Below are 9,651 nucleotides of genomic sequence, written 5' to 3'. Positions count from 1 at the left end.
TCTCTCTCTCTCTCTCTCTCTCTCTCTCTCTCTCTCTCTCTCTCTCTCTCTCCCTCTCTCTGAGTGTGTGGGGTGTGTGTGTGTGTGTGTGTGTGTGTGTGTGTGTCTCCTATTGGTTTAATGTTTCCAAGAACCCTAACACAACAAGGTTTCTGTTTTAAACTCCTGCTCTATGGTGAATTTATGACTCCCTGATTCTGGCATCAGCAAGGCATGAGTTTTTCTTCTGATGATTCACTTCAATATGTTAGATCATCTTCCTATCTTGTCCCTGTCTCTAGGGAAGAATTCTCACAAGGCTTCAAGAAAGAACAATAAAGGGATCGGCCTTTGTTTTAAAGGAATATTCTTAATAGAATAGGCTTTTGTTTTCTAGGGTCAAGAGTGGCCTGGGACTGTGAAGCCTCCTTCAAGGGAAAGAGGTTCAGTAACTGATCTTTCATTCACTGTTTGCCCGTCATATCCAGAATTCACTCATCGTTTCCCGTGACTCCATATCTTTTTCACAATACCCGCTATCCCATCTGCCACTGATGTCTTGATACTTTCCACTGTACATCAGTTACTGACAGAGTTCTTAACTATCACCTCAGTATCCTTCCCCAGACTCCTATCCATTTGGAGTGGGCTTGGGCCCAGGCATCCATATATTTCTTCTAGTGGTCCAAATAACTCTAGTGTTTATGTAGAGTTGAGCTCAGTTGCTTTATAGAGGGCTGGCTCAGATTAGTTCTTTATCCTGGAGACTCATCAAATGTGAAAATATCATGAAAAAACAGGGTAAAAATGAGTTGTACCTCTGTCCCTTCCTTACCAAAGTAAACCAAGGGTCTCCTAGAGATGTAGCACTTTCTTTTGCATCATTGTGGAAGAGAGTGAAATTTCCTGAGGTAATTTAAATACAAATATCTCCATGATTCTTATAGTGATAGCTCATATAGTGATAACAGAATGTGAATACTAGCCAAACCCAGGAAAACTGTACTCCCTGGAGGCTTGAGTGAGCACATGGGAAAGACTGACTGGTAGCAAAATATTGTATTTGTATAGCCAAGCCTATGTGCTCACACATGGAGTGCCAAGATTCTGGAGAGGAGAAAGCTGAACCTGTACTCTTGTGGAGGGTGCCATGTATCTGTGGCTAAGAATGTCCATGAGGTCATGGTCATCTGCCTTGTAGCGGTGAATAGTTAAAAGATGCTCTATGCTCCGAAAGGGTTGATCATACACAGATAAGCACCCTGCACCCGCCCAAGAGCTCTGGAGTCACAAATGAAAGACACATACATGTCAGCTTAATTTTTAATATGTCTAACTAGCTCAACACTGGTCACTTTAAAAATCTCTCTGTACACACTCCCCTCTAAGATTCCTGAGTCAACATTTTCTAGATCTATTTATCTTTGGTTCACCACACCTAAGCAGGTGATGGTTCCTGGGACCACTTCACCAGATTCTTACATGTCCGTGGGCCTTTAATTCTGATCTCTCTGCTTCCCTGTCGTGGTGATTCTCTGTTCTTCTTCCTCCTGTCCTTTGCCTCCAAAATCTGAAAGTCTCTCTGCCCAGACATTGACTATACAGCAATTCTTTATTACCAATCAAAGCCAGCTGGGGCAGGGACCCTCAGCATCTAGAAGAATGGCTTTTGGGAGCCAAATTAAGATAAAGAATTAGAACTAATCCCCAACAGCACATACTATTCAGGCCTGAACTGTGGACATCTTGGCTGCAACCTTTAGAGTCTAAACTACTTAATCTGTATACTTTGTAAACCTCCTGATATTATTCTACAGCTGTTGATAGGAAAACCTTCTCCAAAACAAGGCTTGAAATTAAAATTATTACACATAAAAATTCAGTCAGATATAAACTATTCTTAAGGAGAGAAAGCAATACAGGATTGCTTTTACCCCTCCTTCCTTGACTGCCATGATTTAGGGAAAATTCCAGTCTTTTACAGAAGTATCAAAGCATTGTGCTTAATAAAATTGAGTAGCCATATTTTTTCTGTGCTTTTAGTTTTATTGAATTTTTATTAGATTTGGATTTGGCCAAGAGTTCTAAGGACTTTTATAGTAGAACAGGTATATTTTTTGAGCCCGCTCTTAAGACAGACTACAGAAATTTTGTGGCAAGGCTTGTGGTCAGCAGTGGAATAGTGAATGTTGAAGAAAAGGGAATTTTCATTGCATTGAAAGTTGTGTTTTCTTTTGACAAGGGTTTATATAGTTTATTTGTTTATATGTCATTTAAGAAGCAAAATAATGCCCATTTAACAAAACTCTTTTGACTGCAACACTGCTCCAACCCTACTCCACAGTAAGGGAAGAAATTGAAAAAAAAATTATCACTATGTATGTAAAAAGTATCAATTATACAAGAACTTGAAACATACTCTTGAAGGAAGAACCTTGGTATGGTGCAAGAAACTTGGATTTTCCAGTCACAAAAAAACTGAATTTAAATAACTATTTAGTAGCTTTGAAACATTTTTTATTCTTTGAGTCAAACTGTGCACAGCATGTATTAGGCAATCAATGGATACTCAATAAAAATAATGAAGGAATAAAAGCAATAAATAGCCATCCAAATTCTAGGCAGTCACTTATCATACCCGAGCTCAGGCCCAAGTATCTTTCTCTATAGAATAGGCATCAGAGTAACTATTTTGAAGGGAACTTTTTAGGACTTGAAAATGATACTTGGAAGGGTCTTGTTATATTTGAGTTTCTTGCTGGCCATTCTCTTCTGTATTTACTGTTTGCTCACTGGTTTGTGATACTTGACATATTGGAATATGACTGGAAGAAGTGAATAATTTTTAAAGTTGCTTGTCTTAGACAGGATAATTTATAGGACTTTATGTATAATTAAATAATGAAAACAAGTCTTTTGCCTGCCAGAAACCTATTTTCAAAGTTTTACCCACCTGAATGCCAGCCCATAAACTTCATTATAGTCTTCTAACTTCATCAAGTACCCATCTTGAAAAGGCCAGTGTTCCATCGTTCTTAATTTTGTATAGAAACAGATGCTTTGTTCCTGCTTTCAGATTTTACATCTGAGAATAGACTAGTGATATTATGGATATTTTGCACACAGTATTTGGAGTGCCCTACACATTGAATATTTTAGTTTTATTGACACCTTTCTTTCAAACAGCAGAAAAGAATCAGAAAGTACTCTGAAGTACCATAAACAGAAAAATGCCAGAAACTGCATTATTTCCCAGAAATAAAACTGTATGTTCAACAGTCCATTTCCTATACATAGCATAAGCATTGTCAGAAGATCTTGTAGAAAGTGGACAAGTATTATGAAAACAGTATGGCCAAAAACAGACACTGCTTCAAATGAGGAGCCAGTGATAGCACTAAAGGAAACCAACGAAACAAGTAGCTCTAATAGCACACAAAGGCGTTTGTCCTTATACAGCTCATCAGTGTTCCTCGATAGTGACAAAGTATAGTCAGAAATAGATGCTTTCCTGCCTGCAAAGTCACAGTGCTTACCAAAGTGAACCAAAGCGGAGCCACACACTTATGGTGTGAACCCATAAAGTTAACGTGTCCTAGTCACACCTTTTTAAAGAATAATGTTCGGGAAATGTTAACTCCAGAGATGTATGTGTGTGGTGTGTGTGTGCACGTGTGCACCATGCCATGCCATTGACCTTTGCAACCTCTGAGGTTCAGGCAAAAAGGATAGTCATTAATCTTGTGTGTTCTGACTGAACGGTAAGGAACTATTCTGATTTTCAATGTTGACTTCCTGATAAACCGTGGGACTAAAGGAAACCTCCATGTGACCTCCTGAAGGAAGAGAAGAGTCAGAATAAGAACAATTAGGTAAGGAGAACTCTAATAAACACACTAAACTAGATAGGAAAAAGCTCTTGAGGCCTCAACATTACATAAAGAACTACAAGCAACTGAATAAAGCTGGGAGCAGCACCAGTGGTCCTCCCCAAGGCAGAGCACACAAACTGCTTGTTCAGTGCCAAACAGTTATCCTGGAAAACATACATAACCAGTAACATTAAATAGACTCAACAGATTGTAATATTACCAAGGAAGATACTTTACAGAAAGCTAAGCACTCTGAGGAAGAGTTTTTGAAGCACTGCTCTCTCATTAGAGAAGAGAATATTGAAAAGTTTGTCAGCGGGAATAGAAAGAGCAGCCAGTAGATAAAAGGAAGAAAGAACATGTATTGCCTAAGCCTTATAAGCAAAGTATTAAAGAGAGAAACTATCTCAATTTTTGTCTGTGTCTCCAGAAATTTGCATCTTTATTGAAGGCTGCATTGGTCCAGGAGTAGTAAGGAGCCAGAGATGGGTTGTCATCCCCAACTTTGGACAGATTCTAAAACATTAAAGCAATTCCAAAGGGGCACTAAAACCCAAACCAAAACAGACAGAGCAATGACAAAACTCTCCAAAGCTGCCACTGGGAGTATTGTAAATGCTGTTTCTCAGCATTGGAGAGCAAGACACTGAACTGGTTACCCTCCTCACATCTTCAACGTTTGGGTCTTAACTTGTAAAGAGGGCTTGGGAATAACTGAACATCTCATGGCTATAATATGGGAGTAAACAGTATCTTACATGTTTAAAGAGAGATTTTTATTAAGCAAATTTATACATAATCATTTTTGTTAACATGGCCAGCTGTTCCAAAATACATGATTCTCTCATTGCTTCACAATGTTTGTACTTTTCTATGTAATGCCAGGTACCAAGGTAGGCACTGAAAATTCCCTGCTACATGAGTGGTTCTTTGCCAAATTAATAAAATAAGGCAAATAGTCACAATGGATATTAGTACACACAGAAGAATCTTTCCTTTAGTCCTTGTAGGACAACCTGTAAATGGTTTAATTCTAAAAACTCCATTTAGTTTTCGTTTAAGAGACACTGTTGGTAAAGCCTAAGAATGAATTCACACATTTCTGTCCAATGAACTTAACAAGTAACATTAACATCATCAGTTCTGTAGAACAAAACCTGATGTTCAAGAAAACTGGGTAGGACACATCTTTCCTTTAATGGCAATCAAAGTCATGGATTTTCCTTTGCAGAGTTAGCTGCCCATAAATAGGAATCACAGATCTGCTGGCCCTGCTCTCTCTCACATGCTTACTGCTCACAAGCCTCGAAGTACTGGTGATGCATAGATCTAACTATAGGGCTGCTGTCAGCCATCTTCTTATCTATCTGAAATACGGTTGCCAGTCATTTTGTTTTATCCCAGAACATTCTTTCACAGTGACCCAGAGACAGAAAGAGCCAAAATGCCTGTCATCAGTTCCATTTTGGCAAATATGGCACCCATCTCAACCTTGACCTTCAAGCAAGGAGGTAACAGAGAAGCAGCAGACACGAAAGCCAAGCTCCATCATTTTCAAGTTCAAAGTCTTTTGGGTAGTTTATCACATGGCTTTGTCAGAGAAGACCAGTGATGCCGTGAACTCTAAGCTGAGATTTTCCTTGTTCAGGGACAACCACTCAACACTACCACCAGCTGAGTGTGACAGGAATAGCTGGTGCATGTGAGCCTCTTAGCTTGAAAGGATGCTGACATATGATATACCCTGGAAACTCATCAGTTTTTACCTTTAATGCAGATTTGAAGCTGGTGGTCACTGTTTCCAGAGTTGTAATCATTGGCCATACAGACGTTTTTATTGGCTTTGAGCTCTCTGGCACATGTACTCTGTCATTTTTTTAACTGTTGTTTAGCTGCATGAAAGGGCTGAAATATTTCTATTTTTATCAATTCCATCACTGTGATACTTTGTGACAGCCACTATGAACCCAGATGTATTACTAAGGTCAGTCTCTTGGTGGCCAATATCCATGTTGGTATCATGTTAGGGTCACTAGCTGAAAGTCTGAGTCTGTCACTTATAAGATGTGTAGCACTAGGCAACTCATTTTACCTCTCTATTATTGATCTGAATATCAAATACAAAGCATAGTAGCACAAGGATGAAACTATAATCTGGTAGCACATAGTCTCTATTATAATGTAATTGATAAAATTAACCTTTGATTTCCCCTTTTCATTTTCTTCTTTACTACTTAGGATTAAACTGAGGGTAACTCCTGAGCTACATGTTCATCCTCTAAAATTACTGTTATTTACTCTGTGCAAATTTTATACAGTGTATTTTGAACATATTCACACACACACACACACACACAGACATTTCCCAGATCCAGCCACTTTGTATCTTCTTATTTTTTAACAGTCCACTGAGCCTAATTTCTGTTTCCCCATGTACTCCTGAGTGTAGGGTCATCTACTGCACTATGGTCAACTGACCATGGCTACACCCTTATGGAAAGATGACTCCCTTACCCTCAAAGCAACTGTCCATAGCTCCATAGCTCCATAGTTAGGGATAGGGTATCATTTACCAGTTCCTACTTCATGCTGAAATGTTTACTGGGTTGGTTTTGCGTGGGTCTGATTCAGGCAACAGAGCTGTTATGAGTCACGAGTACTGCAATCCTATCATGTCAGGAAGACATTTTCTCTGGTCCTCCGAGATAACTAGCTCTTACAAATTTTCTGCCCCCTCTTCCACAGTCATCCCTGGGCCTTAGCTGGTGGGATGACAGTGATGTTTGTGGCTGAGCAGCACTCCACTGATGCTTATTCTCCATTCTACCTGCCCCTGACATGACTATTAACTACTAATTTCTTGACTGTACAAAGAATCCTCTGGTGAGACCCGAGAGCTGCGTTAATCTGTGGGTAGAGAAAAACTGAAATGAGAAATGGAGATGTCGGCTTGATGCTATGTCCATTTAGCAGAATAATGGTAGTGGGTTCTCCCCTGGGGCCTCTGGGCTCCCCCACCTATGGGTTCCTGGTCAGATTTACAGTATTCAGGAATGTGTTTAACATGTGGAGCAGGCCTTAAATCCAAGAAGAAAGCAATCCATTACTCTCATGGGATCCATAGTGCTATAGCACCTGCAGGCATAGCTGCTATGATGGTCATTATCTTATCCCACAGCTGGGGGAAAATGCTTAATGATCCCCTACACTCCCCTCTGCAGTCTACATAATATCTTCCAACACTGTGACAGCTAGCCAAAAGGGAGGAGACTACCTGGTCAGTACCAACTTCATTTCTCTATGACCTATGACCAACGTGTATGGTATTTTCAGAAACAGGTCTTTACCTGGTAGATAACCAAGAGCAATGGCTTGGTAGTATTTTGAGGGTCTCTAGGAATCCCCTGACCAACAACTTGATCCGCTTCCCATGAAATAAACATTTCAGTTTAAGATGACTCGTCACTAAGCTGCTTAGACTCACCAAGTAGCCTAGATTAGGCTTTAAAATCCAGATCCTCCTGACTCAGCCTTCCACAATTTCCTCACTTTTAGACAAATTGTGTTGTGATGAAATTTAAATAACCAAGAATGAAAGAGCACCATTGTGACTGGTGTAGGAGAGGGAAATCAATACTTTTTCAATAATACAAGGTAATCACTTTTGAAATAGACCACAAAACTCCATTACCATTTTATTATGTCAATTTCTATTCTCTTTTCATTTTATTACTTTGGATCATAAGTGAATTAGAGCCCTCTTCTACAGCGATTTTTGTTATTTAGAGGAGAGTAGGAAAAAACATATTTTAAATCTGATTCCTATCTCAGTTGATCATCATGTTGGTTTATTTTTTGTTTTATTTAAAAAACAAACAAACATGTTATATTCTAAGAATGTGTAATCAAAAACAAGATTTTTATTCTAATACAGCTTATAATTAGTTGAAGTTATAAGTAAAATTATCACCACTTAATAAATTATAATCGTGTATATAACATGCAACGGCTATCATGTGAGTGTGTATTAAGACAGTGATACATATTCTTCAAGGATACAAAATCACTCAGAAGTCACAGTAGAGACATCATGAACTGGACGCTAGGCTGTATGTCTTGTCATTGTGATACCTTAGGGAACTGATTTAGAATCTTCTTGTCTATAAAACAAAAATAATATTGTGTTCCTCTATCACAGAGTTTTACGAAGCCTATATGGTATTATACTGAACAAAAAGCATAGTGTCTGTTAAGCAGAGATCAGAATATTAGCATTTTCAGAATAGCTGGGAATAGGTAGGTACATGGATAGCCATCATACATATGTCAGTCAACACTGCTGTGTAAACTGACAAAGAGAAGGTTTGTGGGCCTCAAAAAATAGGGTGTTTGAACTAAACTTTGTACCTATACATTATATATGTATAATGTATAAAAAAGAACAAATCAAGGCAACTTTAGTGTTAGAAACAGAAGAAGGGCAAGGAGAAAAGGCCAATGGGATACTACACAAAAGATGTTGGGGAACTCAGAAGCCTCATTGCTAGTTCAATAGTCTTGCATTTGTTTTTGTTGTCATTGTAGAGAAACCTACTAAGAATTTTCAGAAGTGAAATAATAATACCAAAAGACAGGGATCTGGCATAATAGTAGAATACTTACCTAGCATTCCCAAAGCCTTTGGTTTGATATCAAAAACAATAGGAATCTTATATATGTATACATACATACATACATACATACATACATACATACATGTATATGTATAATGACATTGTGGTGCATACTTATACATACTATCAGTACTAAACTAAGGAGACCAAGACGAGAGGATCAAGGCTTTGAGGCCATTATGGACTACATTTTAAAACCCCTACCTTTCTTGAAAAAAATGTATAAAGCCACTGGGAATGAACAGACCAGAGAGGGTTGTTAGAATAGTCTCTTAGCTGTGGACCTGCAATTGCTAGTCTTTGTTATTCATTGCTATGGGACAGGAAAGAGGAAGGCCTCTGAGATGGAGGCTAGTGACGTCCAGATTTGGATTCTAAGGAATTCAGAAATGCCATTAACACATTTGGAGAACATAAGACAGACATGGAAGCACTTTCAGAGCATTGGAACATACTTGTTTGGGCAGTTGGCAAATCTAGGGATAAATTTAGGAATTGATAGAGCTTAGAACAATTGAGGTCCACAAAGGTGAAAATATAAGACGTCTAGCCCATTCTGAGGAGTAAAACTGAAAGCTCAAGAGTGGATGAGAATTCCAACGGAAGATGGTGACAGGTTCCACTCTGCGGACAGTCCTTGTCCTTAGGGCAGGCAGGAGGACATGGAGATGAAAAGTCACTAGAAGAAAGGCAGAAGAGCTAGACTATAGGGTAATGTGAGGATGGAGGGATTTGAACAGTAACATTTTAGAGAGCCTGGGCTTGATTTGCTTGGGAGATAAGGCAGTTGGAATGAGGGAGAGATGAAGCTAGAGCTCAAATGTGAGGCTACTGTGAGAGTTGGTCTCTTACGAGAGAAGGCAGGAATATTTTCGTGGTCTCAGAGACTGTTTCCTGGAGACATGAGAGTCATAGCTCTCACTCTTAAGGACAGAGTTTGCTTTGTAAAAATATCTTATTGTCTGACCCCAAAGCACTGCTCCTCTGTCCTTTTTCTTTCTTGGAAATAAGTGGTGTGGTTATCTGGTACTGGTCAAGTGGTAACTGTTTCGATTCCTGCCCCTCGTCTAAAGAGAAAAAGAGTCATCATGTTGTTCCAGTGAAATCAAAGTTGAAAGCATGTTACT

This window comes from Grammomys surdaster, unplaced genomic scaffold (assembly GCF_004785775.1).
Source record: "Grammomys surdaster isolate TR1022 unplaced genomic scaffold, NIH_TR_1.0 170, whole genome shotgun sequence".
Classification (NCBI taxonomy): domain Eukaryota; kingdom Metazoa; phylum Chordata; class Mammalia; order Rodentia; family Muridae; genus Grammomys; species Grammomys surdaster.
Note: the sequence above shows the minus strand (reverse complement) of the source record.